Source organism: Tyto alba, unplaced genomic scaffold (assembly GCF_018691265.1).
Source record: "Tyto alba isolate M040663 unplaced genomic scaffold, T.alba_DEE_v4.0 Super-Scaffold_23, whole genome shotgun sequence".
NCBI classification, from domain to species: Eukaryota; Metazoa; Chordata; class Aves; order Strigiformes; family Tytonidae; genus Tyto; species Tyto alba.
The window spans coordinates 21,640,739-21,663,698 of NW_024881297.1; the positions used below are offsets into that span (position 1 = coordinate 21,640,739).

A 22,960-nucleotide genomic window follows, 5' to 3' on the forward strand; every position below is an offset into this window, starting at 1 on the left:
TAAGCCTAGTGGTACTTTGTCTTTTTTTCCACTCACTGACTAAACATTGATTTGTTTCTCAACTCTGTGTTAAAACAGAGCTTAAAGATATATAGCAAATCTAATTTTAACTTGTAGGGCTTTGTTTCATTCCCAGAACATGCATGGTGAATATCATCAGAGAGGTAATCGTATCTTGGAGAATCTCATATCTCTGAGCATCTCAGCACAGGTAGTATTAAAGATGTGGGGGTTTTGGTGGTTTATTTTTTTTGTTTGTTTGTTTGGGTTTTTTGTTTGTTTGTTTGGGTTTTTTGTTTGTTTGTTTTTGTTTTTGTTTTGTTTTGTTTTGTTTTGTTTTGTTTTGTTTTGTTTTGTTGTTTTGTCTTCCCTCCATGTTTCCCTGCAAGAAGTTCTGTTGCAGAAAAGGTCGTTCTCACGGATGGAGTGGTAGATTCTCCAAGGGCTTTTCCCACTGAGGAGAATTATTTTGGTGAGCCAAATGCGAGGCCCAAAACACAGCAGCTTTTTAGCTGTTTTAAAACCTACCTTTTCTTAAAGTAAACATTTGTAGAAGACGGTGCATCATTCAGTCCGACTTTTGGGGGTATTTTGCAGCCTTGTGGGAAAGGCCAGGTGTTCTCTAACATGACTTTGCAGAGAACTACTGAAAGCAAAAATGGTTGAGACAGATCTGTTATGACTTTCTGAATTTTTCCACCCCCCTCCCTGAATTTCACCAGTCAACATTCTTCCTTTATTTCTGCAGTGTCAGTGAGATAGGCCTTGATTGCATTACTGGGAAAACAACGTTTATGTTTATCGTTCTTAATTTTCACAGCACATCAATGCTTCCAGAATAGCAGTTCTTAATCTAAAATACACATTTCTATGCCAGTCTAACGAGTGATGCAGCTAGGAACATGTGTGAGCATCTTCCTGACTCACAGTCTGAGTTAACAAACCAAATTAATTAATTTCCTTATCCCACTGAAAAGGATGGTCTTGCAAGGCCTCAGTCACTGGAGATCCTTAAGAGCTTGTTAAAGAAACAGCTGGGTAGGATAACAAATGAAGTGGGTCTTCCACTGGGGTGGACCGGGTGGCCTCATTCTGGCCCTTACTGGTCTCTTGCCTACAGGTTTTTTTTAAGTTCAAAGCCAGGAGTCCAGTAGCATCTCCCCAAATAGGTCTTGTTGCTGGGATAAAGTGTGGCACCTTGCATGTGTCAGCACTCAAGCAATTGGAAGACTGCATTATTTTTTTTCCCCTTCTTTTGTTAAAAGAAAAATTTGTTTAGGTCCTCTCCCAAAGGACGATGCAGTCCGGGAGAAAAGTGTTTATCATGTTCCAGCCAAGCACCATTATTTCCAGAGGTCCCTTACAAGCATTTAAGATAAACGGATGTTAAAACAAAGGTCAGACTTCTCGTCCCTGTCCCAGGTGTCCTTGGCTCTCCAGACATCAGGGTCGCCACGTGTCCCGCCTGCCAGGGGGCTGTGGGGCGGGAATGGAGCGTGTCCTCCCGTGGGTGGGCAGCTGGGAGAGGGCCTGTGGCCAGCCGGCAGGCTGCGATTGGCAGCTTGGCCAGGGGCAACAGGCCAAGCGGCCAGTCGGGAAGTGAGGAATCCAGAGGTGGGAATAGTTCTGTGCCAGAAAGACAGGTTGTGATTGGCTCTCTGGGAAGGGAAGCGCTAGGCTGAGCAGCCAATCAGAAGGTGGGGAAACCAGCAGGTGAGGGTTCTGTGCGGGAAAGGCGGGCTGCGATTGGCTGCTTGGCTGGGGACAAAAGACCAAGCGGCCAATGGAGAGGTGCGGAATCCAGTGGGGGGGGGGGGGGGCGGGGGGCGGTGCCTGTTAGGCAGGCTGCGATTGGCTGCCTGGGAGGGGAGCGCTGAGGCCGAGCGGCCAATCGGGAGGTGGGGGATCCTTTCGGGCGGGGGCGGGTCCCGGGGGAGCGGGGCGGCTGTGGGGCGGCGCGGCGCCGACCGGCTGCTAGGTGGAGCCCGCGTCCGCGCAACCCAGATCCGGGCCCTCGCCGCTCCCCCGCCCCTCGGCTCGCCGCCCGCTCGGCTCCGTGCGGCCGCTGCCGGGCAGGGCAGGGCAGCCGCGCCGCCTTCGCTCGCCGCCTCCCCGGGCCCCGCTCCCGGCCCTGCGGGGGGGACGCGGCTGCCGCCGCTCCGGAGCGACCCCGAGCCCTCCCCGCGTGCGTGCGTGTGCGTGCGCTGTGTGTGTGTGTGTGTGTGTGTGTGTGTGTGTGTGCGCGCTGTGCGCGCGCGCGCGTGTGCGCGCGTGTGCGTGTGCGGTGTGTTTGCGCCGAGCCGGCGGGGCCGCCCGCCCGCGGCCGTGGGCCCCCCCCGCGCCCGCTAGGCACTGCGCGGGGCGCGCCCGCGGAGCCGCCCCCCGCCCGCCCGCGCCGGGGCTGGCGGTCTCCGCAGCGGGAGGAGGAGGAGGAGGAAGAAGAGGAAGGATCTGGGGTGCCGGCGGAGCCCCGGGGGCTGAGGACCACCCGCCTCCCCCTGCGCGGGCGCCTTTGTGTCCCCCGGCCCCGGCGGAGCGAGGGGCCGCGGGCAGGGGAGCGGATGCGAAGAGCGGCTGGTGCTGGAGGGGGAAGAGGGAAAGGGGGATGGTGGAAGATTTCTCTCCCTCGTTTTTTTTTTTTTTTTTTTTTTTTTTTTTTTCCTGGTGGTCTCTTCGACAGCGGCTGTTCTTCCCCAGCAGCAGCAGCAGCAGCAGCACAGGCAATGACTCTGCCGCATACGAATCGCCCGGCCGGTGGTGCCGGCTCCGGAGACATCGCCTTGCTCTGAAGTTGCCCACCTGGAGGAGGTAAATCGGAGTGGGGCTTTGGTCCAGAGGTGTCGGCGACGACGGGGGAGAGGAGGCAGCGATCGCCTTCCCCATTCCCACACACCCTCCGTCCTCCAGGAGGGAGCCTGTGTAGCAGAAGAACACGGCAGAAAAGGATAGACTTTTTCTTCTTCCTATTTTTGTTTCCTGTGTTTTTTGTTTTTTGGTTTTTTTTTTTTTTTTTTTTCCCAATTTTTCCTTCCTTGAGGGACGTTCCTTGCTTCTCATTCCACCCCCCCACCCCCCTCACCTACCTCGTTTTCTCCTGGCTGGGGGTTTTGGTACTGTGGCCAGGTCTGCTTCCTACCCCTTCCCCCCCGCCCCCCTTCCCCCCCCCCCCCCCCCATCGGTTTTAATGGCTGGATTGTGGCAGCAGCTCCCTGCTGCAGGTTGTTGAGGAACTGATGGGGACTTGCATCTCAGGAGCCGGAGGTGACTAAAGGTAACTAACCACCCAACGGATGGATGCTCATCAGCCTTTGCCTGGCCGGCAGTCACATCCTCGCCCGCTTGCGTTGGGCTGAAGGGTGCCGGCTGCCCTGGGCGCACGCTTGGATTGAATTATTTCATAATAAGGATAGTTTCCCTTCAGGGGGGCTGGATCCTCCAGGTAATGGGGGAGCGTCTCTCTGGGTCTGCATGCGGGGAGGGTGGGGGGGGGGGACACAGCAGGGACAACGGGTGTGCTGCTAGTTGGGAAATGCCTTGTAGGTTCCAGCCGGGTTTGACTGTGGACAACTAGGGTGGTAAAGGCAGTGGGCAGATAGAGGAGACCTGGTAGATTTTGGTTTTGCTCTCCCTTCTGTTTTTCTATGAAACACACCACCTTGGACTGGTGGTTTGCTGTGCTACACTGAGAAATTAGTGAGTTTCGTGTCCATCCACTCCCCTTCCGCCCCCCCCCCCCCCCCCCCCCAAGTCCCCATGCTCACCCCTTCATGGATCAACGTTTCTGTTTAATTGCTGAAGGGTTCTTCGAGAAGCAATTGCTTTCCTGGGTAGCAGGAGGCAGAGGGTGGTGAGGGGACATGTGTGGGGATGTTGCCAAATGGAGAGGGGTGCATTGGGCGTTGTGGGGGGGCGGGCTATGGAGTGGTAGGGTAAAGGTCTGCATCCAGCCCAGCGGCCCCGGGTTACAGGTAGACGCAAGCTTCTCTTTCCCTTGCAGCCAGAGAGGGAAATGTACGGTCAGATAGAGGCATTGCTAGAGATGCTCAGAGCTTCCCACCTCCTGCCTGTGCGACTGCGTTTGCCGGCTCTAACAGTACAGGGCTGGCGTTCGCCAGAGGGATTTTTGAGCAAGAGGGCCGGTATGCATGTCTAAAGGAAGAAAATGGCTTTTTTTTAATGCCTTTTTTTTTTTTTAAAAAAACTCTTGGTTTGTTTATTTGCTTAATTACTCATTTGCGTTCCTCTTGTAATCATCTTTTTACTGTTTAACTTGGAAATACGGTTATAAGGCTGATGATTGCTCCCTGCCATAAGCCAGAGAGCAGCCCTTTCCTGCTTCCCAGTCTACAGAGCCTACCTCAAGCTGGTGCTCTTTATTGCTAATGAATATGTAGGTACAGTGCCCCAGAAATGTGCCCTGGGAGTCTGGGGGATTAGCTTAGAGGGCTGAGTTTGATCAGCAGCCTTGTGTCCAGAGTGGACCATTGAAACAACGTGGCCCCCTGGCCCTGATGCATTTCGTTGGGTTTTTTCCACCCTTTCCCCTATAGACAGACAGATGTTTGCAGGAGGAATGGTGAAGTAGAAAGGGAGCCTCTTTTTATCTCCCTTTCCTGATAGGCGTGTGATTCTTCTCTGCGGTAGTTAAAACAACTTGTATATGGCCAAAAGCAATGGATTGTTGTTTGCTTGTCACTGCAGCATTCATGCTTTAGCCAAAACAACCCATGTCTGTTGTATTTACTTCCCTCTTTAGATCACTCATTAGGAGGTATTAGCATTTCCACTTTCCCAGTCCTGGTTCCAGGCAGCTAGCTGCTTAGGAGGAGGTCGAGGTGGAAAAAAAAAAAAAAGGTGAAAATGCCATCTGTGTCTTGATATAAGGCAGATAGGTAGTCTGCTAGTTGTAGTTTCATTCTGTATTATAGCACTGATTATTCCAGAGCGTTGGAGCAAGATTTTCAAAGCTGACCAAAAAGGAAAAAAAAAAAAAAAATTTCCCTGGAGTTTAAAATAAATACATTCAAATACATTCCCTTTTTGTTGTGGAATGCCATTTCTTAAAGAGTGCAGCCAATGGTGCCTGCTTGGTATTGAGAAGTAGCGTGTGCTTTGTAGAGCTCGTTTATTATAATTTCCAGGGGTTTGTGATATTAACAGGCTTCTTCGGCATATTCATTAGGAAAAATCCTTCCATGGTTTACCCATGGAGGTAAACCAGGTGTTGCAGGTTAAAAAAGGCTGCTGTCAAAAAGTCTTCAGTTGTCACTTAAAATAGCAGACTGGGAAGGGAGAAAATTTGCATACCTGTGCTGACGTTGGGTGACAAAGTTCAGGCCAGGGCTCCACTGTAAAGCCGTATTTTTTTTTTTTTAAAGGTAAACCAACTGCTCTCAGATGGCAGGAGTCAGTCCCCCTTGTTGTGGTTGAGACTGCTCCTGTTCTAGCTCCTTAAGAGTACTTTTTCCTTATTTAGACTTGGTTTACTATAACGTGGCTGTTGTTACCTGCTAGCAAAACCCAAAGTGGATACAGATCTTTGGTGTGTCTGTTTCCAAACGAACTGAAGTTTTTATAAAGCTAGTGTTGGCCAGTGAGTTCTGTATGATTTTTATTATTCAATAAAATACGAATTTGCCCTTTTCTTCTGGGGACTGTTAGGGGAGGACATGTTTAATTTTGCATTTAATTCCAGATCAAGCTAAATGGCAGTGCAGGTTGATGTCAGTGAAAACACCGAGTCGTGCTTTGTGGGGCAATGAGATTTTAATGGTATTATTTTTAAAGGTATTATTATTAGTCTAGCAAGTCCTCGCTCGGATGTTTTGTTTGACAAAAGTAGGAGCTGGGTTTTTGGTTTCTCGGCACCCTCCGGAGATGGTGGAGCAGCTAGTGTCTCGTCCCTGAGCGCCTGCTGGGTTGATCCCCTTCCTTTGTCTGCTGCAGCTGGTGCTCTGCTGTGCATCCCACAGGTTGGGATGCAATGGGGACTGCATCCCTCCCTGCCAGGGGTTATGTGGCAGAGGTGGTTGGCTTGCCTATCCTGGTGTTACTTGCAGGAAAGACTTTCCTCCCACAGCATAAAACGAATTGCCTTGCCTGCTGGTGTGGAAACGAAGCCGGTGCCCTTTGCTGGCTAGGAAGGAAACGCAAGCAGGTTTGTAGGTGAAGATGCAGGCACACGCATCGAGTTGGTGAGCTGGGTGTCTGTGTGCTGCCCAGCATCACAGGGCTGTTATAAAAACAAATAAAGATTTAAAGGCAGGTGGACCAAATCATCGGCCAGGGCTGGAGAGGAATATGCGTGACCTTTAGCTTTGGTCAACTCATCAGTTGAAGGGCTTGATGTTTTTCAGGTCAGGTTTTTTGCATTCAGAGCATGAGCATATGCATCATCAACACGAGTAAATGAGATGCACACAGGAGAGTAAAGTCTTTGTAAATTGAATATTCCTGGGAACAAGTGATTTATTATTACAGATTTTAATACTAATAGTGTTGGGACTGGTGTAGATTGACTGGGAAACTATTTCATGCGTGACACAGTATAAAGGATGCGCTGAAGATTGATGAAGGAGATGAAATTCAGGAAGCAAGAATGGATCAGGGAAAAGCTAAAACATGGAGGGTAGTCATGAGGCTCTTTATGCTTTACATAAGCTTTCTTTTATTTTTTTTTAAACTATGTTATTTGGTGTTTGTGTAAACAGCCCAATGCTGTAATTGGGGTGATTTTGATAAAACTTCTTACTGCATCATAAAAGAAGTTTGGAAGAACAACTTAATAATTACTATTTTGGAGTGGTGGTGATCTGAGGGCTAGGCATTGCAGTATTGATGTATTGCTTGGGATAATGCTGAGACACCAGGACAGCCCTGCAAAATAAAGATGTGTTTTCCTGCCACTTCTGAGGATGTACTGCTTATTGGGGTGGGATACACTTGGTGTGCGTTGGTGAGCATTGAAGTTTCGAAGACATGTTTACCATAGTCCATGTGTGGACTCCTAGTTCTTCCCTGCTGGTCCCTTTCTCATTCAATAGCTGCGCTCCTACTGGGATGTGAATACTAGAAATGTACCATGGTGCCAGATTTTGGGTGTACATACATGCTTCAGTCTCTGCTATGTCCAGAGGCAATGCTTGCTGGTGTCTATAGGATGAAGAGCTAGAAAACGTGTAATTTGTGACAGTCCACTCTTCCCTAGGGTATTTGTAGGAATGTAACTATCCCAGTCAAGTCAGTCTGGCATGCTGGCTTCTGACTGTGTCATCTCCTTGGGTCATGTCTGCCTTGACAAATCTTTGTCATGATCCTCACCAGCACTTAGTATCAGGCTCTTTAATCCCTGCTTGGGATGTGTGTGAGTATGTCCTCGTTTTTGTAGGTGCTGAGATGCTCCAGCACTCCCTGATCTCATCATGCTGCCTGCAGGCAGTGGAAGCACCCAGAGCAGGCTGCTGAAGTAGAAGGAGGAGCTTGCTTTTAAGCATGTGCTTTTAATTTTTGGCTACTTGAATGGCAAGGAAACCACCTCCTGCTCAAATCTGTGATGTGATTCTAAGACGTTATCCCATTGCCTGTTTTTAGCCTCTGAGTTTGTGCTGTAAAGCTTGCTTTACGTTCCTCACTAGATAATCTCTAGAGCGTGCAGTCTGAAATGTGTATGTTTCCTGGGTGCAAGCTAAGCATTCATTTTTAAGATTACTTCTCTGAGGACACCTTGACACTGTAACTTCAGCAGTCTTTTCAGAGAGCCTTCTGATTTTGCCTGTAAGGCAGATGCGTTTATCAGTCATTGCACCAAGCATATCTAGCTATAGGAAGGTAGCTGGTCTTTTCAGGCAATAAAAATTTCATTCTAATGCTGTTCTGGACCAGTGTTTTACTTACTAAGCAGTGTTCAGCGTGGAATTTTTCTCCAGACTGTCTGAAACCTCCTCTGGCAGAGAAATGAGGACAAAACCATTTTTAAATAAGCTTTTTCTTTCTATCTCATTTTTTTTCTTTTTCCTCCCTTTTTAAACTTTTCATCTCTACTTCTTCAGGCCCACTCCCATTCACGGCAGGTATGGCTGCATCTGTGATGGGGTTCATACTGTAGTCAGTGGAGCTCTTCTCTTGGCTTCCCTGTGAGGGGAGGATGCTCAAGCATCTCAGGTGTGGTATCTTCTCAAAAGATACTCCAGTATCACAGATGTGGTATCTTTTCGAAAACATTCCCTTGCTTCAGCATCATGTTTCTGCTAATTGTGTTGTAATGTCTTTGCCAGAGGTATCATTTCAGGCTGAACAAAGCTGTGTACGTAGGTGAAGACTTGAAATCTGTGCACACTTCTAAAATCTGCTCATGAAAACAGTTGAAAATTATAATCAAGACATTTCCATTTGAGACTTGACAGCTTTCGGTTTCAGGGGTCGTGAAATAGATACCATTCCAAAAGAAGCAAAGAAGTGTTTTGAAGCTGTCCTAATTAGTCCATATGAAGTTATATTTTTAATTTAAATGCTTAATAGGAATACGTTTTTACAGAGCATCCATCGATGTATGGCCTCACACCACCAGGGTTTTGGTTTTTTTATTTTTTAAAAGCACCTTCGTCAACGTATGAGTAATCTTGTAGAAATTATTTTGGTGGTTACAAACCTAATGCTTCAGCAGTCTGTAACACAACTCCGATTCCTTGCAGTGGATACCTGACAGGGAACAGCTTTGAAATATTTTGCACAATGTTTTGAGTAGGTTGGATCATAGCTTTGCTACTATTAATTGTAATAGCTTTACAGACTTGATTGCAATTGCATTGATTTATACCAGGTAAAGTAATTGATTTTGAACTTCACAACAGAGCTGCGCATTTCTAAAACTTACAGCGAAATGTCATAAATACAAAGAATCAAAGTGAATGTTTTCTTATAGCAATGCAAAGTTAAAATGAAGTCAAATAGGACTCTGCTTTGTAGAAGTGGTGCTTAAAATGTAGTCATGAATTACCCTCCTGTAAAGTCCTGCGCGAAGGTGGCAGTGCTGAACAGTGCTGTTCATAGAAGAGGTCTGGTCTAAACCTGGCACCTTTGGATAAGGCTCCAGGTGGTTTTGCACCAATGACAAATAGTTTGCTTGTAACAGTCACCTCATACAATGCATATAAGTTTTCACAATAAGTCCCTTTTCCTCTCCATGGGAACCAAGAATCTAGTTAGAGGTGAGGATGGTGGATGAATGGAGGTTGTATAAAATCAGAGGGATAGCAACATTGTGACAAATGCAGTCTGAGGGCATCTGTTTATTATATGCAGACACTTACGTAGACCTGTAAATATCATTATTTGGGGAACAGACACAGGGTTTTTTTTTTTTTTTTTGGTCAAACTTGGAGAAGTGAAGAATCTAAGAATTGCACCTATACCCAAAACATATGTACCTGCATCTGTATGTCTGTGTGTGCTCACACATAGGTTTTGTTTGTGAAAAGATGGTGCTGATGCATAGATTTTTTGTTTGTTTGTTTTTTTAATTCTATTGCTGAAGAAACTTACCTCTCTTTTGATTTATCTGATACTATTTTGAGTTCTTGAGATACAGGTGCAGTGACGGACAGTAACAACAAAATAGTTGTGAGTGGCCTGTAGTGTTAAAATTTTAACTGAGTTGCTTGGTTAGTAGTCTGACACCAAAATGAAACAACCACATTTTCAGCTATGCTGAGCAACCACACGTTTTATCAGAGTTGGTGCTCGTCCTTGCTTATTTGTTGTAGCAGCCTGTTCCCATTCTGAATTTGCTGATCCCAAGCCTGCCTTAATGAGAATTTTTTTCACTGCCCTCAGAGTGCAGAAGAGAGTGCCACTGTTGCTGAAGTGCTGTTTGCAGCTTTCTTGGGAATGTCAACGTTTTCCTTCAAGTGAAGAGTAGGGGTATGTTAGAGATAAGTACGCTGGCTAACTTTGGGCTGATCTAGTTTATGTGGGCAATTTAGCTCAAAAGAGCCCAGCACCAGGAGCTGCTGAGCTACTGATGTGTGTTGTTTTTTTTTTGTTTTTGTTTTTTTTTTTTTTTGTTTGTTTGTTTGTTTGTTTGTTTTTTTGTTTGTGTTTTTTTTTTTTTTTTCAAATGTACCTGGTGCATTGTGTTGGAGGACACCTGGAGAAAAGGGAAGTGTTAAGTAGAAGCAAAACCCCCATTCGGTTTGATTGGAGGGTCTTGCAGTTTACATGCCCTGCAGAGGCACTGCACTGCCTTGCTATTCAGTACCATGTCGCAAACCAAGCCTTGGCTTAAGCCCGTGAGAATAGGGGAGGGACCTGAGCCCAGTTTTTGATGTTCTGCATGGGTGGGTATCCTGAATGCTCAAATGCATTCCAGTGACAGCTGACCCTCTAAGGAGATTTTCAATAGCTCTCTGGGGTTTTTTATTTTTCTTTTTTTTTTTTTTTCCTTCTCCTTCCCCCTCCCCTTTTTTTTTTTTTTTTTTCTTTTGTTTGTTTTTTTTTTTTTTTTTCTACCACTGTTCCAAAGACTGCTGGGGGAAATGAAAAAAAAGAAGCACCCATCATAGCTGTCTCTTTGAATAGGTTTCGCCGTTGGAGAGAGTTGAGCAGAATTTCAGGGATCATGTTAACTCCTCTTCTTTCATCCTGCCTTCCCATATCTATGTTACTGACTGACAAATCGTCATTTCAAAATGGTGTAAATTCCTGTCACTCATTTCTAAGGGGATAGGGGTATTTTTGTTGTTTGATGGTTTGATTTTGTTGTGTGTGTTTGTTTTTTTTTTTTTTTTTTTTTCTTTCTTTCAGCAAGATGCATGCTTCAGGTTTTGCATCCAGAAGTGTTTGCCATGTAATACGAGTCCTTATTTGCTACTTCTGTCAGTGTGTTCTTTTGCATCTTTTGGTTTGTTTCCCCACCCCCCCCCCCCCCCCCTCCTTTTTATCCACAGTAACAAAAGGCTTTTGGATTCTGTCCTGAATGACTTTTTATGTTAAGGCTATCTGGAGCTACACAAAACTGGTCTATAATCCTTCAGTAGATGGTTTATCCAGAGAACAGCACACCACAGATTATTATATTGGACACTGTGCCTCAGCTTGACCTTGTTGGAACTGTCTGTGTAATCTAAAATGTTATTCCTTTGGATTTAGGATATTGCAATCAAGGCCTTTAATCATTTGGAAATGCGGTGTATATATCCCGCTTCCTTCCGAGGGAAATTATGCTGTGACTACCGCACTTGCAGCTCCCACAGCACAGACTTTTTCAAGAAAATGTCATTTTGGATTATCTTTAGTGGATGCAGGTGTGTGGAGTGGCTGTGTGTCTTCTTTTTTTCCCCTCCCTTTTATCTCTTTTTTTTTTTTAAAGAAGGACAGTAATATTACAATTGTTGCTTTATTTGGTATGATTCCAAAATTGTGCATGTCTCCGTGTAAAATTCATCCTGATAGATATTTGAAATATAGCTATTACGCTGCATAGAGCGGTAACTTGTGACCTTTTGACAAGTGATCCGCAATTACAATCATAATGCACTTTATAGATCTCTTTAAGTAGGTCACCCATTTGCAATGAGTCTTTCTACAGTCTGCGCAATGCATTTTGATTGTGGGAGTGGGGAGCATTTCTTCGTGTACCATTGCTAAAATGTGACAAGGGAATTATACCTGTGGAAGTGCCCTTGTTTTGACAAGAAATACAGGTACACATCACTGAGCGTGTGAGGGTATTCCCACCTGAGCAACTATGTGTCTGCAGTGGGTCTGAGATGTTGGGCAAAAAGATGTAGAAAGATGTTGGCCAGTAGACTCAAGCAGTGGTTTATGCCAGCCTAAACTAAGAAGTTGTAATTTTCCTGTTCAGGGGGAGAATCTGGACCTCCACAGTGTCTGCAGAGATGTTTGTGGCAGGGAGAATGGGACACGGTGGGGAATGTGTCTAAGAGCTGCCTTGCTTTTTGTCTCCTCCAGATTTGGGAGCAGCAGATGGGGGGTTGTCTTCTCCAATGCCGTTACGCTTGATCACTCCCTCATCCCGTGCAAGCGAAGGGCAGATCAGCATAGCCCATGGGCCAAGCTGTAAGGGCGAGGATGCCAGCTTTTGTTTGACCCTTTTCAAGCTGTGGGCCTGAGCACAGCGAGGGTCCAGGGTTCCTCCCAAATTCATGTAATTTGGGGGCAAAGCCTGTTCCAGCAGTAGTCTTTGTGTTAAAGCTGGCTATTTCAATAAATAAATAAAAATTAATAGCCAGAGTAATAGACAAGTTAGTGAAGAATGTAATGGAAGTCTGGTCTATAGTAATATAGATGTATTTTTCAGTAGTAGTAACATAATGCTGTTTCTTTGAGCTGGTTCCTCCTCTTACTACTACAATAAAATTAAATGGCAAAGCTTATGTTTACCTAGGGGTGCCACGTCCACTCCTAATTTCTGACTCAAATAGGTCTTTGTTGGGCTGCAGTAGGAGCTGTAGTCAAACACCAAACAGATAATAAGGTGGTGCTGTGTTTTGTTTTTTTTTTTCTCCTGTAAATCACTTTTCCTTTTATAGCATAGATATTTCTGTGGGTGGTTCCTCATTGACCACAAAGATGTGTTTTTTGTTGTCTTTCATCTACATTCTCTATTGAATTAGAAGTTTTGTCTGTCACACTTGGGTGGGATACTGCAATGATTTAATTTAAAATGAAAGAGATGTCTTCATTTTAGGAAAAAACATGGCTAAGTGGTGAGAGTAAGCAGGTCTAGCCTTTATCAGAAACCCTAATTAGAAGAAATCCCATGTACGGTTGACCTTGACTATTGAGACAACCCTCAAAGAAGAAAGAGCACTAAAAATTAGTATGCTGCCAGTGCTGCACTTTTATTATTTGACATTATTAAGCAAACTTGGTGTGTATTTTTTTTTTTTTTGAAGCGTTTGATTAAATATCTGATCTTATCTTTGTGAAATGGCCCGCTGGGCTGCAGACAGTGGTGTTCAGAAACGAAATTTGTTTAGAGCCTCTGAACAGACATTTATTCAATGAAACCTTTCTTGAATAATAGATGTGACAGTGAGATAGCTGTGCAACATGTTTTCGGGTTTGGGATTTTTTTTTTTTCTGTAGGGAGTTGCAATATGGTCAGGGAGGGATGATAACACAAGTGCACAGGAATGAGATTAGGATGTATATGTAGGGGAAATTGTCATATGTTGCAGGATCAGGCCCCAGTTCTGTAAAGTTATTTTTGGGCCAAGCTTTTCATGCCTCGGGACTTCCCCGTTGGCATATTGTGTAGCATATCAAGTGATGCACATACATATCTAGCTTTGTATCAGTGATCTTATCCTTTAGCTAGAGATTTTAAGATGCTTAAATTTTGTGAAAATGAAAATAAACCCACCCCTTAAATGAAAATCTGAAAACAACAAACCAAAGAAGCATTGTAGTTGACTCCTGTGGTCAGTGCTGATGTCCTTAAGTAGTTTTTTGATTTATAATAGTCCCATAAAATCAGTGAGATTAAGAGAAAGAGGCTAGTCTATGCATAAGGAAGACAGGCTTCACCAGAGGGTGTTTACCTCTTGTATGTGTCCAGTGATGAGAAAACGTGAAATGTAGGTAAATACTCTTGTCTTCCTTGTTTTTTTTAATTGTGTTGTGGTTTGAGCTTACTCAGCAGCTAAATGCCACACAGTGGCTCACCCACCCTCCCCCACTTGGGAATGGGGAGGGAATCGGAGGGGCAAAGGGAGACTCGCGGGTTGAGATAAAAACAGTTTAATAACAGTAACAGAACAATACGCTGACACCAGTACCAACAGGTAATGTACCATACAGCTGCTCACCACCCACCTGCTCCTGGCTGGTGATCCCCAACACCAAGGCCCCCCAGCACCGCTCCCGGAAGTGGCAGCCCCTCCCGGCCTTCTCCTGCCTTTATATAGTGAGTGTAATGTCACATGACATGGACTATCGGCCAATCGGGGCCCAGCCCTCCAGCTGTGCTCCCCCCGCCCCCGCACACAGGTGAGGGCTCTGGGGCCTGGGGAGCCCCTGGGCTCTCAGGGTGCTGCAGCACTCCTCCGGCTACTAAAACGAACAGGAACTCTAGTCCAGCCCGAACCAGGACAAATTGTAAGCACAGTGCTTTCTTATTTTACACAACTACCATAGGACCCTCCACCAAGGAAAAAATACCCTAAATGGAACTTCCAGTTTTGAAGCATAATCAGAGATGTAATGGTATATACCTGTTTTTCCAGCAAAACAGTCAACTTCATTATAGTTTTCCATACAGCTTACAGCGATAAGATTTCATTGAACGTGTGGACTGCACAGAATTTTTAGCTGTTGACAAACGATTATGTGCCTTACTTTTCCCAAGATGAAGCTGAGAAGGAACATGAATACCTGAAAATGTATTTTAAAAAAAATTTTCTTTCAATATGGACTTGTAACAATATACTGAGGTGATCTCTGAGGGCAAGAGATGTGAATTTTCTGAGCGGCTTAGTCTTCCCCTGTAAAAGGGCCTTTTTTATATAGAAAGTTTGCTTTTGAATGAAGGGAGTCCCAGAGTGCCTGTGCTGTAAAGCTGCGTTTTGATCAATCATCTGCCTCGCTGCTCCTTTGCATTGTATAGCAGCTGTCTACATCAGGTTAGATGGTGATTAAGTGATTTCTCCTTCTAGAGTTAAAACCAAAAGCTTCCCTTACAGGAGCTGGGAGAAGGTGTGAGCTCCATGCCTTAATGGTGTGCCAAGGTGCCAATTTAGAAGTCCTCCTGCATTCGGTGCTCCAGCTGCTCATCTTCCCTGCTCTTTGGTTAATGTGGTTGTTTTTCTTAAAAGCTGTATGTCTCTCAGGACTTTTTGATAACTCTTAATTATGGAGACATTTTTCTTTCCTGGTGCATAGCTAATCATACCAGATGTCAAATGTAGATTCAAGAGGCTGTGTGTGAGATACCTGAATTCACGTGTCTGAGAGCCCTGTGTCATGGTGTTTGCATGATCTTGAAGGATAATTTTTGCTTGTGAGGTGATTTGCGTATGTGGTATACTGAAGAATACAGCACATAAACATGTAGCTTACAGGCATATTTTAAGGGGCTCGTCCATAGATCTGCAGCTGCATTCAAGTTGTCTTTGTAGCAGATACAGCGAGCCCAGAGCTATGCATCAAAGACCAACAAACATGATCCTCTTGGGCATTCTACATGGTGTCCCCAGGGCTGTTTGGTGCTGAGAGTGGTGAAGCTGCCTGCCATGAAATTATACCTCTGGGATGGTGGTGGGCAGCAGGGAAGGGTAGGGGCAAGCAGAGCTGTGTTTATAACTGCTTTGTTGGTTGCACAAGAATGACAGGCACTCTTGGTTCTGGTATGAGCTCAGTGAAGTACTCAGAGAGGCCGTGTCTCATCTGGGTACCTGCGTGGAAGCTAGGTTATAATCTAGCCTTAAAAAAACAAAAAAACAAAAAAAAAACCAACCCCCCAAAAAACCCCCCAAAACCCAAAACATTTAAAACTGGTCCTTTGTACAGATAAAACTCTCATGTGAAATCACAGCCTGCTAGAAAAAGTCTCATTATGATCTGCTCAAACTAGAAGTTGTTTAGGAAAATGAAGATGGAAAATTCACTGGACTGAAGTCTACTTGACGTATACTTTTCTACAGAAGTAACTTGGTCAGAGTAACTCCATACGTAGTGGTTTCTGAGCTGAGTCTGGTAATTTGGTTCTGAAGTGGGAATGGTAACTTGATATAATTTTTTTTTCCTCTATTTTTTTGTACGTAAATGCTGCAGAGCTATAGCATTTCACATACTTTTGAACTCTTAATGGGACTTTAAAATGAGAAGAAAAACCCATCACAGATAAATTTCAAGGGTGGCTGTTTAAAAAGGGAGGTAGCATTTTCTACTGCCATTCTGTTGCTCCTAAAGCTAAGCCAATGTTTTTAATTCAAAAAAATTACTTGCCACGTACTGGGTGTGCTGGTTGGGTTGGTGCATGCTGTGAAGGCACCACTGATGAGATGGGGTAGCCCTTGGCAAGGGTACGTGGGAGCATTTCAGCTCCTGTACAAAGATGTATTTTATGGTCCCTTTTCCCTGTCTGGAAGTCACTTGTGCAGAACTTGAGAACTTTGCAGCTGTGTAGGCTTTGGGGATGCAGTTCCTCCTGAAGGACCCACATACGCCAGCGCTCCCAGTGGCAAAAACTAATGCTACACAAATGCCATAAGGAAGGGAAGGTTCCTCCTAACATCACGTTAGGACTCAAGGGAACCCACCTGACCAGGTGTTATACAAAACCTATGAGAAAGGAATAGTGCCCATGCTGGCGGCAGCACAAGGTATCTTGCTGCAGTGCATCCTAGGTATTCAACTTGGCAACTTTGCTTACTTTCTACTCCTGTTGAATTTTTGCCTAATTTTGCCTAACATGCCTAATTTTTGGTGTGTTAGGGAGCAAGGGACTAGTCACAACCATGCAGTCAAACTTGTGTGTGTGTCCAGCAATGAGGTTCAAAGGTGATTGTGTAATTATGCTATGTTTCCAGCCTCCTTGCTAGTTTTCTGCTGATTGAGGAGAGAAATGAGGATCCCTTTGTGCCCTGATGAGCGTCTTCCCTCCCAGCAAAGCGGAGGCTGACGCCTGGCTACTCCAGCCTTTTCCCAGCCGAATGCCTACTCTGTTTTTTTACAGTTTCTTCACTTCCATTTCTAGACTCATTACGTCAGACAGGCAGGGTATGTAAAAATGATCTATGTGTGTCTACTGATGCTATTGTAACATGGAGCAATTATTTAAATTAAGCAAGAGGACATCTTTCATCAGAAGGGCAAGATAAAATAATAACGGGAGCGCCACTTTGTTTAATGCAGGTCTGTGGTCTTGGTACCGAGATTTCAGCAGCTGGCAAGACACTTCATCATCTGGGAAGACCTGCTGGGAGTCACAAATTAATCATGTCGTGATATCTTGACATTGCCTTACAATGCTTGCGCTGTGGTGTTCAGCTCTAGGTGCTGATGTTACATCATAGCAAAAAAGATACTGGTGTGTGCTGATGGAGGAGGATCAGCAGATAGCCTTGTGGTTGCTGCCATTTTCTGGCTGCAACAAGCTTATGAAGGGAGGGGACATTTATTTTTTTTCCCTCTGTTTTGCCTTTTCTCACTACCTTGCATATCGGTTCTCATCTTACTTACATTTTAGGATATCAGGCCAATGAAAAATGTATTCTGTGGTTTTTCGTATAGTTATGATTTTCATGTACTTGTCTCTATACTGTTCTTGTCAGACAAGCATATAGCGAAGAAGCAGTTTTTGCTTTTAAAATGAGAATCAGCCATCTTTTCCTTATTAATTTGGCTTTGGCCAATGGTCTGAAATCTTCAAAGTGATATGGAAATGTCCCTGAGTTTGTGTGCTTGGACAAAGGCCAGCAGAAGTTTTCTTGTGTGGGCTCGCTTTGTTTGTTTTCCTTAAAAACTGTGTGTTGATTCAGGCCAGTTGCTGCTGATACAGTCTTTGGATATAGTGTTTGTGGTTAATTAAAAATAGCTGCTAATTGAGAGCTTAATGTTGTGGACTTGAATTTTCCTGCATGTTATCTTGGATAAGAGTTTTCCTGGAAAACTAGAGAGTGATTCTGCTTGAAGAGGCTTGCAAAGATATACTTTGTTGAATTTGGAGATGCATTTGAAAAGTAATTTAGTGGTGACTCATGATACTGCTAAAATATGTGGGAAATTGAAGTTTCTTTAAGAAGTGTAACATCTTGTCACTTATTTTACCTATAAGTAATAACTTACAGGTTATTACTTACATATGATTAACAGGGCTATTGCCTGCAGGTACCAGCAGCAGAAATATTGAGTTCAGTTGTATGAGTGTGGAAGGGTGTAATCCTCTTATGCCACATGATCTGTCACTGAACTTCCTTCAGTCCCCATGATGACCTTTCTTGTTTCGTGCCTTTTCTCTTTAGACAGCTCTACATGTGCCACTGATTGAAAATGATGTTTGAACACTCCAGTGGGAAGTTGCATGTGTACAGTGACTTCATCAAAATCACGGTGTGCCAAAGCTTGTGAATTTTGAGGGTACCTTAGAAGTTGTTACTATTCAAGAAATAACACCTGCTATACGTTGGATATGAGAGGAACAAAGACACAATTATTTTTTTTTGTTTATTACTTTATGCAGAAATAGTGGACGATGCTTGGATTCTCCTTGTGTATGTTTTTATACTGACAAATACTTAGCTCTTCCTTTGCAGCTAAGCTTGACTCCAAACTGCTTGAGCTTCTGTTGCCTGCTTTTTGTTGGTTATGGTGTTCTTGCGACTGTACCTTTTCTCTTATCCCTGAAATAACTGAGCAAAATTATTTGGGCTGGTCAGATATCTTGAAAATCATCCCAGTGAGCAACCTGCCTGCTTTCCTGGTAGCTGCCTGGTCACTGAGTCAGGCTGAGCTGTGCAGAGGGAGATGCTGCTGCAGCTGGAGAGCATCCACTGGGGCGCATTTGGTGGTCAGCCGATGGATCACTGCTGTAGGCTGCTAGCAGATAAGCCTGGGGTGGTTAACAGGCCTGTTAGCAAGCTTTTGTTGCAGTGCTGAAGTGTAGTGCACAGAAAGTAGGCACTGTTCTGGCTTGTTTGTTTAGCTAATTGATACTTCTATAATTTTGTTCTTTTATTCTGCACCCCACTTTTGCAGTGGGATTAGTGTGTATGGCTTTTGTGGTGTTTTGTTTTGATTTTGTGGGGCTTTTTGGGTGGGGTTTTTTGTTTGTTTTTTAAAAGGAGAAGAATGAGGTAGGTTTAGTTTATCTGGCTGAACAGAGATGTCTGTGTGCAAGCTAATCATTTAAACTGGCCTTCCAGCTAATGGAAAGAGGCAGGCACTGGTGAGATGTGATCCCTTTCCTTCTCATGTAGACATTTAAAATTGGTCAGATGAATTGCACCCTAAAAAGCTCATTTCTCTCCACTGCCCGTAGAGGAAGCCTAAGGTGACAAACCTAGATAGAGACATTTACATTGCAGATACCTGAAAATGGAGGAGGTGAATCCCACCCCAGGGAATTACTCTCCTTGGCTTGCAGTGCATTTCCAATTTAAATGTGAATCTGTGTGATAAGGTGGTACCTGGCCAGCAAAGCTCATCCAGTGGGAAGTGCACGGGGAGGAATTGAAATGGCCCCTGATCTTCACAGAGCTTGTGCCCAGGAGGAGCTCTCACTTACTCAAAGAAGGACTGACAGAAGTTGAACTGGTGTAAGGCGTGTAGCTTAAATATCACAAAACCAAATGCAAAATGATTGATCCCTCCTATTAGTTTTTGTGCAGTCCTCGATGTTGACAGTGGGACTCCCATTGTGTGCTTTTGTACCTCCATGGCTTTTTTTCCCCAAGAACATGTAGTAACCTGCAGACCTGAGCAATTACACCTCTACTTTTCCTTTTTTATTTAAAGGACTGATATGTAAAAGGCTGTGAAGATGCTAAAAAGGCAGTTGCTGCGAGATGTGTATGCCCCAGCTTGTGTGGGAAGGCATCCTCCAGGTAGGTGCCCTGGGATGCTGAACCTGTTAGTGGGAGAGGAGCTTCCCAGATTTCAGCCCAAAGCTCCTGGTCCCTGATAAATTAAGGGTTTATCTAATGAGGCTATGTCCTATGAATATGGTGTGCATAGATCATACTAGTCTCTTAAGACTCAAAAAATAAAAAAAAGATTTTTTTTTTTTTTTTTTCTACTTTCCTTTCTTGAGTCCCCAAGAGCTGCAATTTGGACAGATGTTCCAGTGCAAGTTTTGGCTGCTTCCCTTCCACCCCCAAATCAAACCCCTTCGTTTTGCCATCTGTTTCTGTGGCTGTATGGGGAACCAGGCTGGGAAATGAAGCTCTAATTTTAAAATCTGCATTGGGTTTGTAGCTCTTGCTGGGCTGTTTTCGCCTGGGATTGCTTTCCTGGCTGGTTTACAGATCATTTTTGTGTAGCTGCGTGGTAGTAACACAAGCTGCAGGATGGTGTGGGGAGTACAGAGCTGCTCAAAAAGGTGTATGAGGTTTTCTCTGGTGTGTTGATGTCTTTCCCAACCTTCCATTTTCCAACTGTAGGTGCTCTGAAGATCAGTCTCCAGTGTGTTGGAGAAGTCTCTTGCTCTGAGGAGCACTGGACATCACATATGTATGTAAAACACGTGTGTGTGTGTAAGAATGTGTACATACATATACATCGCATATATACATATATATGTATGTATGGTAACATATGTATGTATATGTGCATATTTGTATGTATGGTAATTTGCTAAGCAAGGTGTGTTCTGTTCACTTTCTTCCCACTGTTTGTAATATACTTCAATAAAACTGAACCTCAGCATCGTGCAGACTTATTTTACAACTTGCACAGAACTTTGGAGAAAGACATGAGAACAAACTGCATCTTGCATCTTAAAAGCAGAGCTATATATGCATAGCACATGCCTGAATCCATCAATATTGCAGATACGTAGCACTAAATTCACTCACCCCATTCCTAATTATTTGGTGCTGGTTTCTTCTCTGCACGGTTGGCTTTAATTTTTTTAAGCAGGTGACTTAATCCTTGAACAGCCCTTCACTTTGAATTGGATAGAGATGGGGATTTTTAGGACTGTACTATAGTAGTAACACACTGGTGGCTGGGTTGGTTTTGTGTTTTTTTTTTTTGTTTTTTTTTTTAACAGCTGGTATAATTTCTGTTATGGCATTATTTGGCTGATTTTGCCCTCATTAGAGGACTAAGGGAAGATTTATTTGTTCTTTAGTCTTGATGTAAAATGGCATATGCTACTTTCTCAAAACAAAAGGAGAGCTGATAGAAGTGTTTAAATACAGAATGTCAGCTAATGATGAAGGAGCATTTAAAACTTCTGTTGCTCTGAATAAGTTTTAAATGAACAGTGAAAACAAAGCAGATGTTGCTGAATTTTTACTTCAGTGTGGCTTAAAAATTCAATTTGTGCTTTACATTCATAATTGTCAGATCAAATTAAAAAATCGAAGGAAAGCCACATGGGGTTTGATCCAATAAAGGACTTCGTATGACTTCCTGCCTTATAAAAAAAAAAAAAAAAAAAGATAATAGTACTTGAAAATTTTAGCCATCTTTGCTGGAGATATCCAATTCTGATTCAGGGGATTGAGAATGTTCTTTTTAGGGTTACTTGGCAGCCCTTAGATTTGGTAATTTTGCTTCAAGTCATTGTTTATGAAGCATATTCATGCTTTCCTTAATCTTATGAAACTATGCACATTTCATTACAAGATCTCTTTCAGATTTAGGGAATTTTTTACAATTTGTTTGTGTCTGTTTACAGCATAGTCCTGTTAATTTGCTGCAATTGCTGGGGGTTTATCAGTGCTTCAGACATCCAGGTCGGTGTTAGCCCCTAACTACAGTAGCCAATTGAAGTGCTTTTGTACAGACCTGTTACTGAAAATTTCTTGAGGTCACGAAGACATGTGTGTTCATTTTGAATAAAATTAATTTGCATTGGAAAAAACTTTGAGCAGGCTATAACTTTGTAAAGCTCCTACGTATGGGTTCAGAATCTGTGTCTGTTCCTCTCCAGGGCAGTGCTTGCAGTCAGAGCCAAGGTCCAAGGTATTGAAACATGATATTTTAATGATATCTTAGTTCAATCTTATTTTCAGTAATTTTCCTAATATTTGCAAATTCCAAATCTGAACAAATCTTCCTTTTACTGGAGAACGCTGGGTTTCTGGTTAGAGCTTGTGGTATGCTAGGAGCTCTGGTCAATACAGCTTTTTCATCTGCCTCTGTAAGGAAGAGCTGATTGAGCCTGAATAGCATTGACACGTTGCATTATGACCAGCCTTTCCTCCTTCAGGACACATTTGAGTGGGGAAGTCCAAGCACTGGCTTCTTTCTGAATATCATTCTGTATTTCTGCAAATCTGCTAGTCTCTTGTTGTGAGAATCTTAAATATTATTTTAATGTAGGCTTGTGTTCCCTCTGGTTTTACAGCAGTTAATACAAACTGTCCATGGAGCTGCTCTGACTTCTGTAGTACTGATTTTTTTTTTTTAATTATTATGATTTTTTTAAAGATTGTTAAATTTTGTTTTAGAAAACATGTAAATTTGAAGCTCCATTAATAAAAACGGGGCATTGGGACTGGTTAGCATACATATGTGAAAGGAAAATCATATCAAAGAACAATCTTGTTTACAGAGCAATGAAAAGTTAGAGGATACACTCCGGTAATTGTATCTTGTCAAGACATCAGTCTGATTTCTCTGGATTGGTAAGGTAGTATTCTGATAGTCTTTTCGACAGGTGGCTCTTTTTCTAAAGCTGAAATTCTGAGTATATACAGTTTCTAAGATTCATATGGCTAGAATACCTTCAGTTTTTTTAATATTTGGCCTTTATAGCTTATGTGTTCTTCTGAATAATGTTTAATGCGGTTCAGGAATAGCATATGTGCTTTCTGTTTTCTTGCAGTGATTTATTTTTCATATTTTCACCCTTTTGTTTAAATACAAAATCTTAAAAGTAGTATGATAATTACTAGTTATTAACCTTCATTTGCCATTAGTTGTGTTGAAAGCTGGCATCACAAATGCTGTGAGCATCAAGAAATGTTTTAATTAGGTCATTAGATCCTATGTGATTTAGTGATTGCCCAGAGAGAAGTGGTAACAGGAAGAGGTGTAAATGGGCAGAGTCTTAATTCAGCAAAGCAATTTTGCAGATGCACTATTAGGGTTTAAGTCCTTCCTTGCAGTTGAGCATAGGCTTTGCTGGGTTTGAGCCCGAAATAGAAAAAAGCAAAAAAAAAAAAAAAGATCGGGTAATAAATTAGTACATTCTACTTCAGACTGGAAAATGACATCTTGTTTCTAATTTACTGCCCTGAGCTTCAGTGGATACTTTCACTGTGGCAAC

The 22,960-nt window shown here is 43.5% G+C and overlaps 1 protein-coding gene across 25 annotated transcripts in view; it reads left to right on the top strand.

Annotated features, from left to right (window-relative positions):
• Positions 1-2,729: 2,729 nt before the first annotated feature.
• The window catches only part of ADGRL3 (adhesion G protein-coupled receptor L3), a 520,467-nt gene continuing 500,236 nt past the window's right edge, over positions 2,730-22,960 (top strand). For 3 of the 25 annotated variants that reach the window (XM_042796500.1, XM_042796495.1, XM_042796515.1), the window contains exon 1: positions 3,207-3,439. The gene's annotated coding sequence lies outside the window, so the exon portion shown is untranslated. Of the gene's footprint in view, positions 2,809-3,192; positions 3,440-22,960 lie in introns of those variants that run through there. The other 22 variants (XM_042796513.1, XM_042796510.1, XM_042796516.1 and 19 more) reach the window with 15 other exon arrangements.